At 36.6% G+C, this 21,978-nt stretch overlaps 1 long non-coding RNA gene across 2 annotated transcripts in view; it reads left to right on the forward strand.

The window, feature by feature from the left end:
• Nucleotides 1-21,978, forward strand: part of LOC139360098 (uncharacterized) — a 132,700-nt gene that overhangs the window by 7,378 nt on the left and 103,344 nt on the right. For both annotated transcript variants that reach the window (XR_011617207.1, XR_011617206.1), the window contains exon 2: nucleotides 7,528-7,582. This is a non-coding gene — a long non-coding RNA (uncharacterized lncRNA). The remainder of the gene's footprint in view (nucleotides 1-7,527; nucleotides 7,583-21,978) is intronic.

Genomic DNA, 21,978 nt, shown 5'->3' on the forward strand with positions numbered 1-21,978 from the left:
CAGGATCTTCCTGCCTGATTGGTGGGAAACACAATGAGTTAATATTTGTAAAATATTTAAAACATTAACTGGTACCTAGTAAGTGCCATATAATTCCTGAGTAAAAAAATAAGAACAATTCCTTTTCTGATGAAATATAAATTAAAAGCATTAGTGTTACATAAGCCACATAAATATTTGATAATGATTAAACTAGGTGTAATTTCTATTCCCAGTTTAAATCTAATGGTAAAAAACTAATACCTGCAAAAAGGAATTACTGTTTCTTCTGCTTGGCTAAAGTAAGGACAGAGGCGCAGAAATGTGAAATAAAAATTATGTGTGTATATATATACACACACACATATATATAGTCATATCCAATTTAGGAAGATATACAAGTTGTCAGGAAGGCCAGTAGGAATGGAAGAACTAACAAGGTTTTCTGCCTAAAGCAAGACTTCTGTCCTAGAAACCCGGAACCATCCTCCTGAGAACAGAAAGCAGTTCCAGCAGAAGATTCATTTGGCTTCCTATCCCTTAATAATCAGCAAGTAATGTTTTCATCCTCCCTTTCAGAAACCAAATACACATTCCCCTGCACTTAGAAGTGGAACTTAGGTTGGCTGAGAGGAAGGGACAGTTCATATTGGAGGCCAAGTCACTTTCTTCATGGCCCCAACTACACACACACACACACACACACACACGCACACACACACACACCCCTCACAGATTTTTATGGGTGACACAAGGAGAAAAACAGGAGGCTTGGTGGATGAGTCAGAACTGCTGAGGCAATGCTATACTTTTCCAAGATCCCAGAAACTGAATTAGGAAGACAGTTTCGTCTCCAGTAGAACAACCTCTCAACTGCCCTGCTAGATACCTCCTGGTACTGGGCATCCTGCCATCCTATTTCCCTTCTTCAGAGACTCAGTCTGTAGCTCTGCAGTGTTACAGAATAACCAGGTAGGTTAACAATCCTGTAGATACCTGTTCCCTATCCCAAACCTACTTCATAGGATCTGTGGAGAACTGAAGCAATAGAAAAGATCATTCCATCAGTCTTCTCTAACTAGAAATACTAGTGTGATAGAGAGGAAAAGACGCTGGGTCACAGTGAGTCTATGCTATGAACCCAACTGTCATATTCTAACCAGGTGACCTTGGACAGGAAGCATCACTGAAAATCTTTATTCCTGAGTTTCCTATATGTTTACAGGGGAAAACAATATCCAACATGCAGATGTATTATGGGTTTAGTCTTCATCTATGTAGAATGTCAAAACCAGTGCCAGGATAGAATAGTGAAAAGGAAATTCTTGAGTTGATGGTAGTCACTGACTAATCTTTAGCAATGATGACTGATCAAAGAGGGCATATGTGTGTATGCAATTTTGCACATATCACATATATATATATATATATATAAATTTTTGAATGCATATACAATGTTTATGTACACCTAGACTGTGTGTTTGTTTGTGTGTGTGTATAGGTTCTGGAGGTTCTTTTAAATAGTGCCTAATCCAAGGAGACTGAAGGTATCTTATCGTGGTTTTTATGATTCCGTAAGTCTCTATATATGGAGTTTGGGGATTTTGTAAACCTTTAAGTTAGGATGCAAGATTTTGCATGTACATGAGTTTTCTAAGAAAAAAACTATGTTTTTAAAATAAAATCTCAATTATGTCTTGACAGGCTTGCCCAACTGCAAAAAGCACTGACCACAGCCTTTAATATAGCAAATAGACATTTTAGACACAGGGGTAGAAAAGCGTTTGAAGACAAGGCTGGTGTTGAGTCAAAATCAACTTTAGAATAAAATTTTATAATTACAGAATAGTATACCTGAATGGAACCACTGAAGCTGCCCCTTGTCTTTAATGTACAATGGTGAGCTGGAGTCCAAAGAATTGAAGGGACTAAGTGATACAAGTAGGTAGCATAGCCATCATGAAAATTCAAAGTGTCAGAGTCTTCATTCCAAAGTTTTCCCCCTGTAACTTCATGTTGTGTATATCTCTAAAGAGGTACTCAGATACCTATGAAAGACTAATGTGATCTCAGAGAAAAATATGTTAATACATTCTTAAAACAGTACCTATAAAATCAGCTACTATAATGCAGCAAGCATAAGGAAGATTGTGAATGTCTAGCAAATTAACACTTGACAATTCAAAGTGCCAACTAGTGCTAATTTCATTTACTGTAGTACTGTAAATGATGTCGATATTTGGCAGGCTATGACTTAATACCATCTGGCCTGAGAAATTTATGATTCATTCACACAACTAGACTTTTTAAAAGTTTTATACTGCTTTTATAGAGAATGCACTTGACTGCTGGTTTGAAGGACAGTAACTTGAGGTTTTTCAAGTTGAATCATCACATTTTAATATAAAGTAACTACTTTTTTTTTTCCTTAGGGAGTATATCTGAATATAATAATCGTTAATAAGAATTAATATTTGCAAGAGTAAGAATTATGCAAATACTAACCTGTTTGTTTATAGTTATGTTTTTCCATATTTTGTTTTCATTCAGCTTTCTATAAAGGCTAAGCCATCAGACTTGCTGTTCCAGGGATGAGAGAATCATTCCATTCTGACCAGAGAAACTAGGGGAAATGATCCTCAATGCTAAGTAGACTTTTAAATGAAAGAACAGGTTTTGAAAGACAGACACTTTGGCAAAGAGAGATTCTCAACAACGAAACTTTTATTTAAGAAAAGCTTTAATAGGTCTAGAGGTTTCGATTACGTAGAATCCATATTTATGTATCATCCGATTAGGCTGAAAAATTTTAGATGAAAAGTGTGTTTTTCAGGATGGCTAGGGGTGGAATTAAGGAGCCCTTCCATGAGATCACAGAAGCTCTTCCTCCCTTCCTTAGACCCAGGCACCATATTGGAAGGGAGAACAAGACTTGAGAGGTGACTAAAAGTCCAGACATTTATGCACAATAAATTAAATACCTAAAGAAAATTAGATGTACATTTAAATACTTAAAATTATTGGTTGGGGACAAGGTTACTGGATTAGACAAAACATAAATAGCCATAGGTAGGTGTGGAAAGATAGTGGAGAGATTTGTCCCTTACTCTTGGGAGACAGAAAGACAATGAAGATGATTAAATTGTAGAAAGAAAAGTAAAGTTCATTGTTTTTAATGTGTAGTGCAAGTGATACTCAAAAGCACAACATAACTGACTTTTATTGAGAATTGATTGCAAAGGATGTTTTGTACAAGGTGTCTTATTTGATTCCCACAATAATTTCAATGAGATTAATAGTGTTAAGTATATTAATATTATTAAGTATCAAAACACAGTTGACTTCAAATATGTGTTTTAAGTGCCTAGGGGTAATTATGTGGAATTTGTCCTCAGGATAGGAGTGTCATTTGTCTTTAGTAGTCTTCTTACCTGTGACATCAGTCATCACTGATTTTGACCTCATCATGCCAGGCAATCTACAGTATCCCTACCTGAGCCACAAGCTAGATGACATTCCTCTGTCTCTTTTCTCTTCACTTACATTAAATCCTTCTCTCCTCAACAACTTCCCCTGAGAATGCTGCACTTAGCTATGAAAGATAAATTTTTAAAAACTTACTGCTTTTACTAGATGATACATTTCTTTTATCAGGGTTTTTCTGAATGAATCATTCAGAAAGAATTTGACATAATGGTGGGAGTTCCAGGCATTATGTCAGCAAAGTAAGAAATGTTTGTACATGGGGAATTTTCTGGCACACTTCAAATCACTCCAACTTAATCATGCCTGCCTGAGTAGTTGAATTTTAACCTTGGACTATTTCATATTACAAATCAGTTCGTAATCTGATGGATAAGACAACTTTATTGCAAGGAAATACCTTAGACAAAAGTGTTATAAAGTGCTTGTTGCAAATTATCTACTTATTGGTCATTACTTATATGCCCTACAATTTTTAGAACAGGACATTTCTCCTTTGTCTCTTACCATTGGATCCATCACGAAAAAAATCTTTAAAATTATCATTTGATACAGCTGGCTGCAGCATGGAGGTGTGACCCTGCCAGTTCTCTTTAAGGAACATTCACAATTCTCCCAAGGAAACAACCTTTACACAATTCTGAAACAAGGCCAAAGAGAGCATCTTAGTAACAACTTCTAAATTTTAACCTTTGGTTCAAGGAGAAAATGTGTATGTAAGAAAAACCTGTGAAATCTAAATTTACAAACATACATGAAGATCCACAAGTTTTGATGACTTCCTCTTCATTCATTGAGGAAGGAGGGTTCCCACCTGAGGGTTATGGGGGTGGCTGAACTTAAAGCACCCAGCACTGGGCAGGTAAGATTGGCAGCAGTGAATTAGTCACACATATGCACAGCCTGGGAGAGGAGGACACTGCGTGGCCTGCAGGATCACACAGGGGCTGTGGTCAGAAACACAGTGAGAAAGCGAGGACTGGGGAAGGTCAGCTCTATAGTAACAAGAGGGTGCCATGGACCTACTTCCTGTACATGATGAGATTGACTTCTCTGAATAACTGGGCTGACCAGGGGCTGAAGCCTCTAATTCAGGGATAGGCAAGTACTGTGCTGGTCTCCATGACAAAGAAGGATGTGTAGCTGGGGACTTTCAATAGAGAAAGGCCTGGAACTTGTGGTTAGGCCCTCAAGTTTTCCCTAGGCATCTCAGTTCTCCCTAGGTGTCGAGGCTCACATAACATCAGGCCTTAATTTTAGGTCTTGTGCCCCAGCATACCATATGTGTACACACATGTGTGTGTGTGTGCACACACAAACACACACACATTTTGCTGCTGTATCCCATGGTCTTGCTTGTTTGCTCCCCTTCACACCTATGGTTACCAAAAATCACACCAAATTTCATTAAACTCTGCTGCAAGGTAGTGTATTAATATGGCTATTGCTACATTGTAGAAAGCACTTGTATTAGTCTGTCCTCATGCTGCTAATAAAGACATACCTGAGACAGAGTAATTTATAAAGAAAAAAGAGGTTTAATGGACTCACAGCTCCACATGGTTGGGGAGGCCTCACAATCATGGCAGAAGGCATAAGAGGAGCAAAGGCATGTCTTACATGGCAGCAGGCCTAAAGAACATGTGCAGGGAAACTCCCCTTTATAAAACCATCAGATCTTTCGAGAACTCACTCAGTATCAGGAGCACAGCAGGGAAGTAACTGCCCCATGATTCAATTACCTCCGACTGGGTCCCTCCAAGGACACATGGGATTTATGGGAACTACAACTCGAGGTGAGATTTGGGTGGGGAAACAGCCAAATGGTATCAGCACTTATTTTAACATTACTCTTATCTTTAAACACTTGTTACCTCTTAAGCATTTAGTTATGACTTGTACAAGGACAATGTAAAGTGTCAGAAAAAAATCTAACTGTTCAATTTCATTTCTTGACATAATTTTGCAAAAAAGTTGATCTGAGGAATATCTCAAGAGCGTTATAATGAGATCATGATTTTGTATCTATTATTTTTTATTCACACACAAAACATTTAGAAGATATGTCCAAATGCTATTCACACATTTAGAATCCATTTATCACACTAGTCAAGGGCTTTGTGAGCAGAGGGCACAGCTTCAGGGTAAGTGCAAGGTAACGTGAAGCTCCGCAAAGCAAGAGACTTTTGATAGACAGGTGGAGGTATGAAGAAGTGAGAAGCCGTTTGGTTACTTCTGGCAAGTGTCAAGTCAGTAGGGTGGTGGACTGGACATTTAGCTTACAAAATCTGCTGCAGCCCTTGTTTACCAAATCTCTGGCAGTCAGGATAGTGTTAAAGAACTGTTTTAGAAATTGTATGAAGCCATCCTGACTCTGGATGCAAGCAAGCAGTTGAGACAGAGGAAGAAGGATAGAATAAGTGCCCAGAGGGATTTTCTTAACTGTAGCTGTAAGAAAACCTAAAATATTCCATTCCTGTCTAGCCTACCAAAAGCTGTAAGAAGAGGAGCACCTCATCACAATTTTATGGAAGGAGTTTTTGTTTTGTTTTTTTTTGTTTAATGAGCAGAGTCTCATTCTTTCACTGTAGTCCTGTCATGAGATGCAGATCCTGGTGACGACATCTGAGTGATTATGCATAGCTGCAATCCTAATTAATGGCTTTCCCATTCAATTTACCTTACAGTGCTAATGTAAAAACCTGATTAAAAAGAGAGCCCTGAAGGCCACTAGCTTGGTTCACTGCTTGACCAGGGAAGAAAATTTTCAAAGAGTAACGCTAGCTGGAAATGTGTGGAAAGTTTTCTAGGTTCTCATAATTGAAATATAGAAATTGATCAGACGGGAGAAAGGGAATAGTATTGACTCTTGGCTGTAGCATTTCAATAAGACAGTATCAGTAAAATATTCTGGACAGAGACCTGCTTGCCAGCAAAATCTGCCCATCTTTGAGTAGGTCTGAAAATCTGTGTACCATGATCTGCATATAGGCCCAGTCCACAACAGTCCCTGCTAATGTGAGCCTTTCAGAAGAATTTCCTTTAGAATTTGTCTTACTGTAGGAAGTTTTCAGGCAGATGAGAAGAGTGAAATCTCTGTGACGTTTACTTGACACCACCTCCAAAGGCTTTTTCTTTTTTTAGAAACCCAGGCTTATATATGTCTCTTTAGGGCATTATTTGCTCATCAGTAACTAACTAAAACAATGGTAATACAAAAAAGAACATCTGAGCATTAAGTATAAACTGAAAAGTTATACTTAACATTGTGTTAGTCCATTCCCACATTGATATAAAGAAATATCTGAGACTTTTCAGAAAAAAAAAAAAAAAAGTTTAATTGCCTCATACTTCTACAGGCTGTACAGGAAGCATAGCAGCATCTGCTTCTGGGGAGAACTCTGGAAGCTTCCAATCATAGCAGAAGGCAAAGGGGAAGTTTGCATGTCACACAGTGAAAGCAGGAGTGAGTGAGAGAGAGAGAGAAAGAGCAAGATGCCACACACTTTTAAACAGCCTGATGTCATGAGAAAACACTCACTGTTATGAGGACAGTACCAAGGGGGATGATGTTAAACCATTCATAAGAAATTTGTCCCCATGATCCAGTTACCTCCCGCCAGGACCCATCTCCAATACTGGGAATTTTAATTCAACTCGAGATTTGGGCAGGGGCACATATCCAAACTATATCAGACATTAGGGTAGATGTTAGAATAGAAGTTGGCAGTGGGAGGAGATGAGAACAGCTGGGTGGTTCAGCGGAAGAGGTGATGCCACATGCTGAGTTTCACAGACTATCCAGCTATCGAAATGTTGGATTTTTATTCTCTCATTATTCTTTCAATAATGCCTTAGAAGCCCTAGTTGTTCAATAGACTTGCTTCTCCAGTTGACAAAAAAAGTCTTCCCAACAAAAGTTTGATATATGCATTATTTTTATTGTGTGAATTTAAGGTAAATAATTTGATGATTTGGTACACATATACATGGTGAAATAATCACCACATTCAAGCTAATTATTATATCCATCACCTCATATATCTACCATTTCTTTTCTTGTAGTGAGAACACTTATGATCTACGATTGTGAAGCCTTCCCAGCCATGTGCAACTAACTGTAAGTTTAATTAAACTTCTTTCTTTTGTAAATTGCCCGGTCTTGAATATATCTTCATTAGCAACGTGAAAACAGACTAATACAACATGTATCCAGGAACTTAAAATAATTTTTTAAAGCTGAAAAAAATATATAAATCCATGTGTGAGCAAGGAAATGACTGACAGGCTAGCTTATTCTAAAACACTCATTTCCTAGAACAACAATGATTGTTATCTTCTAATAACTGAGTTTTTGATTCTATAATATAGAATTAATAATGTCTACCTCTATTACTCTATCGAAAGGTGGTAATCAGACTGGAAAATAGCTGATTGATGTTAAAAGTGTATTGAAAATTATAAATGGTGATATACATAAAATATATTATTATTATTGAAATTGGCAAGATGGTATTCTTTCAATCTTATCTCAGCTTCTAGTTCATTGGCTATAGTTCCTATCATCTATCATTCTAGCCACTGAATCACCACAGTTGGATCAGAAAGAGAAATAAAGCAATGATCACAGGGAAAAGTGGAAAACAGATGAAAGAGAGTAGAAGAAAGGGAAGATGAGGAGGATTTAATACAACTTATGCTGCTGCATGTGGGGATTATGCAAGGAACGGTTCTTTTAAAAATCATTTATAAAAGTTGCTACTGCAAATCCTTTGAAGAGGATGGTAACACTACGGAGAGCAGTTAATATGTATGCAAAGAAACAATTTATATTTTATTTTATGACTAGCGATACATAGAACTTTTTCCAGCTACTGTATATTCAGAAGATGTTCATGTCTCGGAAACCTGTTTTTAACTTTCAGCTTTTGGAGGTCATTCTGCCATTCATTAGTTGTAACCTCAGTGTGAGAGGCACATGAAATATATTTAATCTTGCTTCCAGAGTCTGCCATACGTCCCTCCTTCTCTCCATTCCCTAGTTTCTTTTCCTTCTTTGTTGGTGTGAGTTTTAAAAGTTCTTTTAAGTGCCTGGTATCTAAGTGTTACATGTCTTGATTCTTATTCCATTTCCTTTGACACACACACACACAAATATGTATGTATACATATATATGTATATATATATGAACATATATGAATCATCTCAAAAATATAATGTCTGTTCATATTGTGAAAAGTAGAAACTAAGAAAGCTTTTGTAATATTCATCATAAGTTTTCAAGGTTATTTAATGACTAGGGGAAAGGTTGATGCTGGATCTTACTTTGGGAATTAGTTATAAGTGTTCTTATTTGGCCCACTAAAATAATCATTCTTTCATTTATTTTCTCAATAATTTGTTCATGCGATAGTCACCGAAATCTTCCTAAAAGCAGAGCATTGTTCTATGTGCTAGAGGCCAGGAGCCAAATAAGAGAAGCCATGTCCCTGCTGTGGTGCTGCTGACTTCCCTGATGGAAGTGACTGGAAATAAAAAAATATAAGCAAATGTGCATCTGTGTGCTTTCCTTAGTGACAGATGAAGAAAAATATGGCAGAATAAGGTGATAGATGGTGAAGAGACAGAGACAGGAGCTGCTATTTAAGAAAGAAGGTTATGAAAGCCTTTCTGAGCGGAGACTGAAGTCATGTGAAATTGCAAATCACCTAAAATTGATTGAGAGGTGTTTCTGGCAGAGGGAGCAGCTATTGTGAAGTCCCTGAGATGGGCCAAGCTTGGTGTATGTGAGAGACAGAATATAGGGCAGAGGGTCAGAGATGAGGTCAGAGAAGTAGATGGGAGCTGTATTTTATGGAGCACTGTGAGCTAGGTTAAGGAAGTTGGATTTTGTTGAGAATGTAATGTGAATTCACAGGAGCATATGACCAGGGGAGCGATGTAAAATTACTAATATCTTTCAAAGATCAATCTGGGTAACCTATGTACTTTAAAATGGCAGAGTGGAAGGAGGGAGATTGGTTAAGTGGCAAGAGGCAACGGTGGGATGGGTGTGGACAGTGAGGGTGTCTAGACAGATAACCAATGGGTTGGCATGGGCTTGAGAGACATACTGGTATGATGCCCAGAGCTTTGTTCTTTGACATGGGAGGATGATGATGATGCCAAGCAGAAGCCTGTTGCAGGAGGATGCTTCAGGTCTGTGAGGGTTGGAATTCAGTTAGAGTAAACAGAAGCTATTCTGGCTAGTTTATGAAGTTAGTAATTTAATAACTGTACAAGGCACTGACAAAGTCTTTGGAAGGACTTGAGAGTTAGCTTTATGTTGAGCTTCCCTGGAAAGAGTCCCACCCATAGAATCACATGTCCCCTATTATGACTGAGGAAGCTACTGACCTGCTTACTGCAAAAGCATTCTTTTGATTATGACTATAGAGTATTCCTATCTATGCTTCAAATGCCTCCCTTCGCAATCTAAACCTGGCACATGTAGTTGATTGGCGGATCTTATATTATGTAAGAAAACCTGACTGTGAGGAAGAATTGGCAAGCTGAATTGTGGTTTCTCAGCCTTCCTAGCTCAGAAGAGTATACTAGATAAAGATCATATTGTGTATTAATCTGTTCTCACACTGCTATAAAGAATTGCCCAAGACGGGGTAATTCATAAAGCAAAAAAGTTTAATGGACTCACAGTTCTGCATGGCTGGGGAGGCCTCAGGAAACTTACAATAATGGTGAAAGTGGAAGCAGACGTGAAGGAGGAGCTGTTAAACACTTATAAAACCATCAGATCTTATAAGAACTCACGCACTATCATGAGAACAGCATGGGGGAAACTGCTCACATGATCCAATCACCTCCCAAGATGAGATTTGGGTGGGGACACAGCCAAACTATATCATACTGGATATAGAGCAAGCCAATCCACAATGGGGTAAGGGGATTTAGCAATGTGCCTTAGAAATACTAAATATGAACTGCCTTTGAAAAATACCTGTAGAGATATTGAGTAGATGGTGAGATACGGAAGCCTAGGACCCATGAAAGAAATCAAGAATTGAAGATAAGTTTAGTCTCCCAGTCTGGTCGACATGGTGAGACTCTGTCTCCAAAAAAAAATAAAAAAATAAAAAAAAAGTTGCCAAATGTGGGCATGTGCCTGTAGTCCCAGCTACTTGGGAAGCTGAAGTGGTCAGATCAGTGGTTTGAGTCCAGAAGTTTGAAGCTGTAGTGAGCTGTATTTTCATGACTGCCTTCCAACCTGGGCAACAGATTATCATCAATGTATGGATAGCATGTAAAACTGGAACTTACTGAGATTGCCTAGAGAAGAAGTATAGATGAATATTTTCTGTAGATGAATATTCTATTGCCTAGAGAATAAATATAGAGGAATGTTTTCTATAGATGACTAAATGAATAAATATAGATGATAGATATATAATTCATATATATTCACATATATCTTTTTATATATTCATATATATATATATATAATCTCATCCTCCTGAACCTTATTATTTAGAGGTCAGGAAGACAAGCTAGCAAAGGAGACTGAGAAGGAGAGGCAAGGGTGATAGGGGGAAGACCAGAATAAGATAGTGTCTGCAGAGTTAAACAAAAGATTTTAAGAAGGAGGTATAATCAATCATACACAATGATTGAGTGTTTAATACCATATAGACAGAGACTTGACTATAATATTTGACTAGACACACTGTTTTAGTGAAATAATAGGAACAAAAATCTAATGATGCTGATTAAAATAAGGAATGAGAGGTAAGGAAGTGGAGATAGAGAATACAAGCAAGACTTTACGGGGATCTTACCATCAGCATCTGAGGTTAGGAAAACCCTTAGAAATGGCTTAATAGCTGGATGGGACTTAGGACCAAAATGAAAGTTAAAAAAAAAACTTTTTGACTGCTGATGAAAAGAAGGAATTGATCCCTTTGAGGTTTTAGGCGTCTCTTGATTCTGCTTCCTATTCTTGAGTTAAATGTGTTAAGTTATGCTTTGCTATGTCATTTGGTGTCCAGAGTCAAAGTAGGTCTGGGATGAGAAAAGAGCTATTATTAAATATATGTTTCTAATTACACAGTTAAGTGTTTACAGAATTAATGTACTGTAATTGCTTGATTCTCATGAATGCTTTTGTATCCTTAGTAAGTTAAAAAATTAATTAATAATTAAACTTCTAATCATATTTTTATTTAATATAGATTTGACTCTGTCTGTAGAGAAAGGGGTGGATGTATTTTATTTTCAACAACTGTATCACAACCAAGGTGCTGACCACCAAGTAAACCTCGTGTATTTAAATATTTCACTGTTTGTGCATATTTTTTCTTAAGATTATATACTAAAGTTTTTCATGGAGTATTGCAACATTTATAATTATTTTAAGTACATGAAGAAGTGTATTATTTGTTTGTTAAAACACTTTGTCTTCTTTGACTTAAAACATTTCAACTGACTGAGAAAAATCCTTCTCTGGGCAATACAGATTAATTAATTGTGGGGGTGAAATTATAATTAAAAGTAAAACAAACTATAGAAATATGCCTTTAAGTGACTACATTTTCTCTTGTTTTCTTGGTAGGTAATTATTTAATGTAAGCTATAATAAGTAAATCACAGCACAGAGAAATAATACACCCCTGTTATATTTCATCTATGTAAGTTCCTTTTTTTGAAAGAGTTCACCAGGCACTTAATTTCCAGATGAGCCTGCCAATGATTCAGGTTTCCTTACTATCCTACACGAATTTTCTAAACTTTCAAAGTTGTGTCTCAAACCTGGATTTAAGTCTGATGAATACACTTGCAGTTTTTACATTTGTCACTTTTGGAAAATTACCCAACTTCTCTGATTCTTAATTTATGTGTATAAAAATGCAGAGAATTGTATGTGTCTCTGTTACAGCCAATGATAGAAGAAATTCATCTGAAGATTCTTCATAGTGGTGAAAGGCGAGAGGAGGAGGAAGGCAGCTTGATGCTGTGCTGCTCACATACCCATCAGAGCCGAAGGAACCAGCATTTGCTTGAATCCTGGCTCTGTCTTGTAATTAGTGTGTGATCTGCACATGCCAGCTTGATGACGTGCAGACTGAAGTAAAAAGGATAACTTCACAGGGTTCTTGTGAGGGTAAAATCATAGATATGAAACTCTTGGTATAAAAAATTTCATATATATTATGAAATGCTCTGGGTAGTAAAATAACATATAAGGGTATTTCATCATAACTAGATAATAAGATACAAAACTCTTGGTAGAAACAATAAATAGTTTAATCCCCTAGTTTTCTAACTATATTATTTTGATGATGTTGTACAACCAACTTTTAAGAATTTGCTAATTTAGGCTTCTGTCTGCTCCTTACTGTAAAGACCTAGAACCAGAAGTACTATTTTCCTTCATGTTTATATTTCAAAGAGATGGTTTCCAGGCCTTTCAGAAAAACATTTCCTGGGGCATAAAACTGGTAATAGGGGTTTTAATGGGGATGGCGTATTCTCCTAAATTACTACCAGTATTTTTCCAAACATTCCCTGGTACTTTATAACACTGCTTTTCCAAAGTTGCCCTAAATTAAATTGATAGAGTGCTTTTCACAGACTCCCATTGTCCTCCATAACAGGGTACCTCAATTGCTATTTTTTTATTAGCATGAGTTAAGAAGAGCAATGAATGTTCATCAAAATGGTGGTTTATAAGAAAGAAAGTATGACAGTCAACAATCATGTTCAAATACTAATTTAAGTGAGCATTTATTATGTTTCAGGCGTGATGGAAAGTAGCAGAAATGATGTTTTTACCTCAGGCTGGGATAGAAATCCTACTCTCCAGGACTGCATTGCAAAGCTGTCCCTCTTAGCACCTAAACTCTTTGGTTGTTGATTAGAGGGGAAAGTCAACTGTTTGTATCTAAGATCATGATCAGCCTGTTAGCCTTCTAAAAGTGAATATATCACCAGACTGGGCTAAACAGATAAGGAAGACTTTATTCAAGACGATCACAGTAGAAAAGGGGATTAAACGCAACTCATCTGAATCCAAAGGCTGGAGCGTTTTCAAGAGCTTGGGTGGTGGCAGTCTTAGGCCGTGTGTTTCGTTTGTTTGTTTGTAATTTATTTATTTATTTATTTATTTATTTATTTTATTATACTTTAAGTTCTATGGTACATGTGCACAATGTGCAGGTTTGTTACATATGCATACATGTGCCATGTTGGTGTGCTGCACCCATTATCTCGTCATTTACATTAGATATATCTCCTAATGCTATCCCTCTCCACTACCCCCTCCCCAAAATAGGACCCAGTGTGTGATGCTCCCCTTCCTGTGTCCAAGTGATCTCATTGTTCAATTCCCACCTATGAGTGAGAACATAAGGTATTTAGTTTTCTGTTCTTGCAATAGTTTGCTGAGAATGATGGTTTCCAGCTGCATCCATGTCCCTACAAAGGACACGAACTCATCCTTTTTTATGGCTGCATAGTATTCCATGGTGTATATGTGCCACATTTTCTTAATGCAGTCTGTCACTGATGGACATTTGGGTTGATTCCAAGCCTTTGCTGTTGTGAATAGTGCTGCAATAAACATACGTGTGCATGTGTCTTTATAGCAGCATGCCTTATAATCCTTTGGGTATATCCCCAGTAATGGGATGGCTGGGTCAAATGGTATTTCTAGTTCCAGATCCTTGAGGAATCGCCACACTGTTTTCCACAATGGTTGAACTAGTTTACAATCCCACCAACAGTGTAAAAGTGTTCCTATTTCTCCACATCCTCTCCAGCACCTGTTGTTTCCTGGTTTTTTAATGATTGCCATTCTAACTGGTGTGAGATGGTATCTCATTGTGGTTTTGATTTGCATTTCTCTGATGGCAAGTGATGATGAGCATTTTTTCATGTGTCTGTTGGCTGTATGAATGTCTTCTTTTGAGAAGTATCTGTTCATATCCTTTGCCTACTTTTTGATGGGGTTGTTTTTTTCTTGTAAATTTGATTGAGTTCTTTATAGGTTCTGGATATTAGCCCTTTGTCAGATGAGTAGTTTGCAAAAATGTTCTCCCATTCTGTAGGTTGCCTGTTCACTCTGATGGTAGTTTCTTTTGCTGTGCAGAAGCTCTTTAGTTTAATTAGATCTCATTTGTCAATTTTGGCTTTTGTTGCTATTGCTTTTGGTGTCTTAGACATGAAGTCCTTACCCATGCCTATGTCCTGAATGGTATTACCTAGGTTTTCTTCTAGGGTTTTTATGGTTTTAGGTCTAACATTTAAGTCTCTAATCCATCTTGAATTAATTTTCATATAAGGAGTAAGGAAAGGATCCAGTTTCAGCTTTCTACTTATGGCTAGCCAATTTTCCCAGCACCGTTTATTAAATAGGGAATCCTTTCCCCATTTCTTGTTTTTGTCAGGTTTGTCAAAGATCAGATGGCTGTAGATGTGTGGTATTATTTCTCAGGGCTCTTTTCTGTTCCATTGGTCTATATCTCTGTTTTGGTACCAGTACCATGCTGCTTTGGTTACTGTAGCCTTGTAGTATAGTTTGAAGTCAGGTAGTGGGCCTTACTCAAAGTAAAAGTCTAAGTCCTCACGTCTCTATGAAAACAGGTAGTTTTACAACTTGGATGGAGGCTCCCACAGAAGTTAGGTTCCTATGTACTCTTGTAGAGACCCAGAGCCAGGGGTGCTATTTTCCTTCATGTTTGCATGTCAAAGAGATGCTTCCCAGACCCTTCAGAAATACATTTCCTGGGGCATAGAACTAGTAATAGTCCTTTAAGAAGATATATATGCATTTCAAAAAGGCAGAGAAATAATTTGCAACTACAAATTGTAATTACTTTTCTAAAGCAAACACTCTAAGAAGACGGAGGCCGGGGCCAATATGAGAAAGAAATCTGTCTAAAGTTTAGTCAATTTGTGGGGAACATCATGACTGTCCTGGTCAGCCTTGTGGATTTAACTAATGAAAACCAGCAGGGGGCTTTTAGAATGTGTAGTGTGGCACGGAAAATTCAACGGATTAATTTAAGAGGCAATGGAAATAGCTTACAGGCCATCAGTTGTCACAAATACAATATTTCTACTACCTCTGTCAATGCAGCACTCCTTTAACATACCAGCAGTGACAGGGCCAACTTTAGAAGCAACTGAAAGATGTCATACTAATCCATCCTATTCCACCAATGAGCTGGATAAGGAAACATAGTCTTAACCATAAATACAAGTTTTCCAAATCCATCTAAACACCTCAAATGTTGGAAGCCTGTTTCAGGACATTGTTACAACCTCAACCCCACAATTCAACCATTGTACTAATCTGGGGAAGGTCAGAGCATGTGGCGTTTTGTCCGTGTCCTTGTCAGTATGCTTTCTGTTGTGTTGCACTCAGATGCTGATCAAGGGGATGACAGAGACGATGCTTAGTACACTTTGTATCTGAAACTCTTGGTGCTCACGTGGTGTGAGGAACAAGTAAGCACTCAGTCCACAACTTATTGCTTCAGCAGAGTGAAAAGAACACCCTGTTTTGGATAGAATTGTATCCCCCAAAATTCATTTTTTTGACACCTATTTCTCAATGTGACTGTAGTTAGAAACAGAACCTTTAGGGAGGTGATTAAAGTTAGACCAGGTCATAAGAGTGAGGTTCTCCTCTAACGTGGCTGATGTATTTGTAAGAAGAGGAAGACACATCAGAAATCTTTCTGTGAGTGCACGTAGAGGACAGACCCCAGGAGAACACTGCAAGAAGGTGACCATTGGCAAGCCAAGGAGAGAGGTCACAGGAGAAAGCAATCCTACAGGCACCTTGATCTTGGACTTCCAGCTTCCAGAACTGTGAGAAAATAAATTTTTGCTGTAAGCCATCCCAGTGTATGGTATTTTCTTTTTCTTTTTTTAAACCTGGTTGAATATTTTATTTTTATTTATTTTTATTTTATTTATTTTTATTTTTTATTTTACTTTAAGTTCCAAGATACATGTGCAGAATGGACAGGTCTGTTACATAGGTATACCTTTGCCATGGTGGTTTGCTGCATCTATCGACCCATCATCTAGGTTTTAAACCCTGCATGCATTAGGTATTTGTCCTGATGCTCTCCCTCTCCTTGCTCCCCACCCTCCAACATTGCCCTAGTGTGTGATGTTCCCCTCCCTTTGTCCGTGTGTTCTCATTGTTCAGCTCCCCATCATGAGTGAGAACATGTGGTGTTTGGTTTTCTGTTCCTGTGTTAGTTTGCTGAGAATGATGGCTTCCGGCTACATCCATGTCCCTGCAAAAAACATGAGCTCATCATTTTTTATGGCTGCATAGTCTATGGTATTTTCTTATGGAAGCCCTAACTAACCCTAGCACACCAATATGAGCACGTTGGTAATTAGAGCGCTTGGACTCCAGTCTGGGTTCTGCCAGTGACTGGCTTTAATTAATTTAAGCTCTTTAAGCTTTGACGCTTTGTTTTGTAAGAGAGTAATAATATTTCCTTTTCTGCAAGGATGTGGTTAAGATTAAAGCTCTTAGAGCACTAGAGCCTGGCATGTAGTAAGTGCTGCATATATTGGGCTATTACACTCATCAAAATTGTTTAGCTAAATATATGAAAGCAAGAAAGTGAAACATTTTAAAAATATGTGTTGTATTTTCCTTCTCTCATAAATGTACTTTTATTAGATCTGATATAGTCTTTCTTGCTTGAAAAAATGTGTTAATAAGTTGGGTTTACCACATTTCAAAAATTGTAAAGTGAATTTACAAACAGGCACCTGCTTCCACAATACCCTTTTAGTGGTAATTTGGAAAGGAAAAGGCTGGGCAAAGATGACAATGATCCTGATACATTATGGCAGGTCTTAAAGGCCAGGACCGCAGATTGATTCAGGTATCACTTACACTTTAATGGTTGTTTGTTTATTCAGATCACGGAACAGTAAATTCAGTAGTGCGATCGTTGACCTCACAATACATGACTTGACCAGTCTGTAGCTGATGTATTATTCATGCTTAAGTCAAGCGATTTTACAGATGAAAAAATAGCAGAACAGTTACCTCAAATTATTCATCATCTAAATATATAAATTTCAAAAGTTTTCTATTTTTGAAATGATTTTGCTGTTCCAATAGTGACATGGAATGATGGTCAGGCAGTTTATTTGTTGTGAATTAATTCAAAGGAGATGATTATTCCTATTTATGGGTGAACATGTATAATTGGGTTCTATATGCAAGTTGTTGCTTAATTTACTTGAAAAAGGGCTGATGAAAATTCCCCACATTGAGGCTACTTGAAAAATGTGATTTAAAGTTAATTTTATAGTTAAATACTCCTGGTAACTCAAAACAAAATGTAATTTAGCACAATGACATTCTAGTAAGATGTAACTATGGGATATCAGATAGAAGAAAAACTGATAAGCTTGGATTTTGTATCATCATTGACATTTAATGATTTCATCCTTCTGTAACCTGTGCATGTATTAGAAGATGAAGAAAGAGATGAATATAAACTCTCAAAAAACTATTAAATGTGTGTGTGTGTGTGTGTGTGTGTGTGTGTGTGTGTGTGTGTCTAGGGGGAAAAAAGTTTATAAGAGACAGTAGTAGGTTTCTTTATTTTGTGTGTTTCTACCTTTAGACCTAATCTTTTCTGGCTAGAAAATATGCACTATAGAGAAAAAGTAATGTATTGACAATTTGTTGACCTTTAATTAAAGAATAAGCACTAGTAGCAAAGAGAATAATTTGATTATTTTCTACAGGTTTTCTAACAATCTAGGGTTATTCTGGAGATTGTAGTATTGAAGAAAGACATGGATACTTATTTTAGCAAACAGCATGAGTCCCTAGAAACTGAACAAGAAGTACTGGGATCACAATTATCAGAATATGGGGCCAACTACACTTGGTAAAAATGAAGTATTTCTGATTTCCTATTTTGCACTTACATATTTTGATTTTCATTTTACTGTAAGCCAGTTCATTTGTAACTGTATATAGGTATCATGGAACATAAAGGAATAAAATTGCTTCATTATTTTTACTGAAAAGAAAAAATTAAATTTCATTGGAGTTTAAAATTATGCTCTTCTTTATATTTTGCTCCATTTAGGTATGAGAATCTAGATTTCTCTCATTGTGATAAAATAATACTGTGCGTAAGGCACACTATATGATGACATTGTTATTTGAAGCATTATCATACTTCTGCTGAAATGTAAACACTAACCATGCTGAAGACAAAAATAGCTGCATGATAGATAATTTGGAGAAAATGATTTTACTTTATCGGTGTTAATTAAAATTATTTTTAGATTGAGATCATGAAGATAAGGTTTATGTTAATTTGCACACTTATTTAACACACAACATATGCACACTTTAAGAAAGAAAGTAGTTAACACTGACATTTTGTGTCCTCAGAATTAATGTGGCATTGATTAAGTATTCTTGGAAGAAAAAACACTACATAAACTTTTATTTTTTATGTCTACAACATCTACAAAGTGAAGATCAAGGAACTGTAATGTAACGAGTTGTATTTTAGCCTCCTTTGGGAAGATTTTTCAAGTAACCTGTCTGATTATAAACCTTAAATATTTGTAAAACTAATCATTTCCAGTTAGATCTTTCCATATTTTATGTAAACTCCTTTAGTCTCCTAGAATTTTCTACATTTCTGTTTTAAGACTTAATAATATCACATATATTATGCAAGCAAAGGTTCAATTTGGTAATGCTTTATTTCATTAGCTTGGTGCCATCTTAAGGTCTTATTTATTATGACATTTTCCCTTCTATGGATAATAGTTTCTTAAAAATATTGACATCATTATATCTGCTCAGAAAAACCATTAATAAAGTTGTAGGGATAAAAAATGGTGAAAGATGTCCAATTTTATGAAAATGAATTTTCCAATGAAGTTATAATACCAATTATTTGATTTGGATGAAGCTTTTCTGAAGCAAATGATAAATGATACCTCCCATGGCTCTATGTTATTCACCAAATTATAGGAGAAAATTCATTAGAAACCACTATGTTGAGAGACATGGTGGAGACAGAGATGGAGAAGACATGACTCCTGTCTATAAGAAATATAAAATCAAATAGTTAATACGTAATAGCATTAAAGTCTCCATACAAAAAAATAGTTAAAATAACAGAGCATAACAGCCATATAGAAGTTCACAAGATTGATGAGTATTTAATGTCGTTATTTTACAGGCTTTATTTCATAGAATTAAAAAAAATATTACTTCAACCTTTATTTGAGAAGAGATGACTTTTGGGGACTGTGAGATTTGATACTAATGTTTCTTCATAAGTGAGATTGACCTAGGTGCAGAGAACAGAATGGCAAGGCAGATTAGAATGGATATGAGAGGGAAGTGACTACTGTGTACAGAGGAGGAATATGGCTGCAGAGGTAAGTTGGGACACAGTATGAAGAGTGTTATACATCATCCCCTATCAGGGGCATACCCTCATCCTATAGAAACTCAGGGACTGCTTACTGCTTTAAACTAGTTTTAAGTTTAAGAATGGTGGAACTCAACAGATAGTTGTTGAATGAAGAACACTCTTTGAGTAGAAAGACTAAATGTAGGTAGATAATTTAGAAGGCCATCATGCTAAATTAAAATTTTCAATGCTATTTGGATTTTTAAAAAAAGTTGTAGTTATATTTATCATTATTGTAAAGCTTAGTTTGTTTTTTAACCATAGAATTAAATTTCAGTACTCTTCTCATAAATGGTTACAGGAAAATGAAAGATGATATCATAGTTTTATGATACTAATCATTGTGATCATTAGGTTTAATTGTTTTCATACTATGCTAAAATATGTTAAAGGAAATTTTAAAAAGGCGAGGATAACATTTTAACTCATGATCTCTATTAAACAATAAAAACTGAAATATGTCATTTATGCTGTGATGTCTTTGGCCCTGAGCACAAAGTTCACACCATCAAGACCTAGAGAATTGTATTAAAATTTTCCACAGATACAAGGATCCTGCTAAGCGTGTCCTGGAAGCGTGCAAAATACTTTTACAGATTACCTATTTTAGAGTAAGAAATTCCTGGATGGTTGGTAGCCCAGATAGTAGCCCCTCAAAGATGTCCTCCTGCTAATCCCTAGAACTTGGGAATATGCTATGCTATACAGCAAGGAGGAATTAAGGTAGCAGATGCAATTAAGGTTACTAATCAGCTGACCTTAAAATAGGGAGATTATTCTGGATTATCTAAGGTGTGTCCACTGGAATTGCAAGAGTCCTTAAATTTGAAAGAGGGTGGCAGGAGAGTAGAGAATCAGAGAGAAGTGTGGCATCAGAAAAAAGGTCGGAAACTCAAACAACTCAACAGCAATGAAACAAATGATCCAATTAAAAAGTGGGCAAAAGACATGCATAGGCATTTTTCAAAAGAAGACATACAAATGGCCACCAGGCTTATAAAAATGCTAAACATCACTAATAATCACAGGAATGCATATTAAAACCACAATGAGATACAATTTAACATTTGTCAGAATAGCTATGATTAAAAACACAAAGAATGACAGATGTTCGCTAGGATGTAGAGAAAAGGAAGCTCTAACATGCTGTTGATGGGAACGTAAATTAATATAACCTCTATGGAAAACAGTACAGAGATTTCTCAAAGAAAAAAAAAACAGAACTACCATTTGATCTGGAAATCTCACTACTGGATATCTACTCATAAGGAAATAAAAACAATCATAATATCAAAAAGATACCTACACCCATATGTTTATCACAGCACTATTCACAATAGCAAAGACAGAAATCAACCTAAGTGCCCATAAACAGATGACTGGATTAAAAATTGTGATATACACTCACAATGGAGTGCTATTCAGCTAGTAAAAAACAATGAAATCGTGTCTTTCGCGGCAATATGAATGGAACTGGAGGTCATTGTTTTAAGTGAAACAAGTCAGACACAGACAAATATTACATGCTCTCACAAGTGGGAGCTAAATGATGTGTACACATGGACATGGAGTGTGGAATGATAGACAAAGGACACTAGGAAAGTGGGGGTGAAAAAGCGTTAGATGATGAGAAATTACTTGATTGGTTCAAGTATGTTATTTGGCTGATGGATACTCTGAAAGGCTGTATGCAACATATGCATGTAACCAAATTGCAATTGTACCCCATAAATTTATGCAAATAAAAATAATAATAAATTTAAAGAAGAATTGCTAGCTTAAAGATGGAGGTTGTCATTAGCCAAGGAATGTGGTCAGTTAGAAACTGGAAAGGAGAAGGAAAGTAAACTCCCCTGGAGGAGTTTACATAAAGGAACACGGCCCTGCAGATGCTAGATTGTAGCCCAGTGGGACTCATGGTAGATTCTGAACCCGAGACTGCAAGACTTCAAATTGTCTTCTTTTAAGCCTCTACATTTGCAGCAATTTGTTATGGCAGTGATAGAAAACTGATATAGCTTGGTA

Source organism: Macaca nemestrina, chromosome 19, assembly GCF_043159975.1.
Source record: "Macaca nemestrina isolate mMacNem1 chromosome 19, mMacNem.hap1, whole genome shotgun sequence".
NCBI classification, from domain to species: Eukaryota; Metazoa; Chordata; class Mammalia; order Primates; family Cercopithecidae; genus Macaca; species Macaca nemestrina.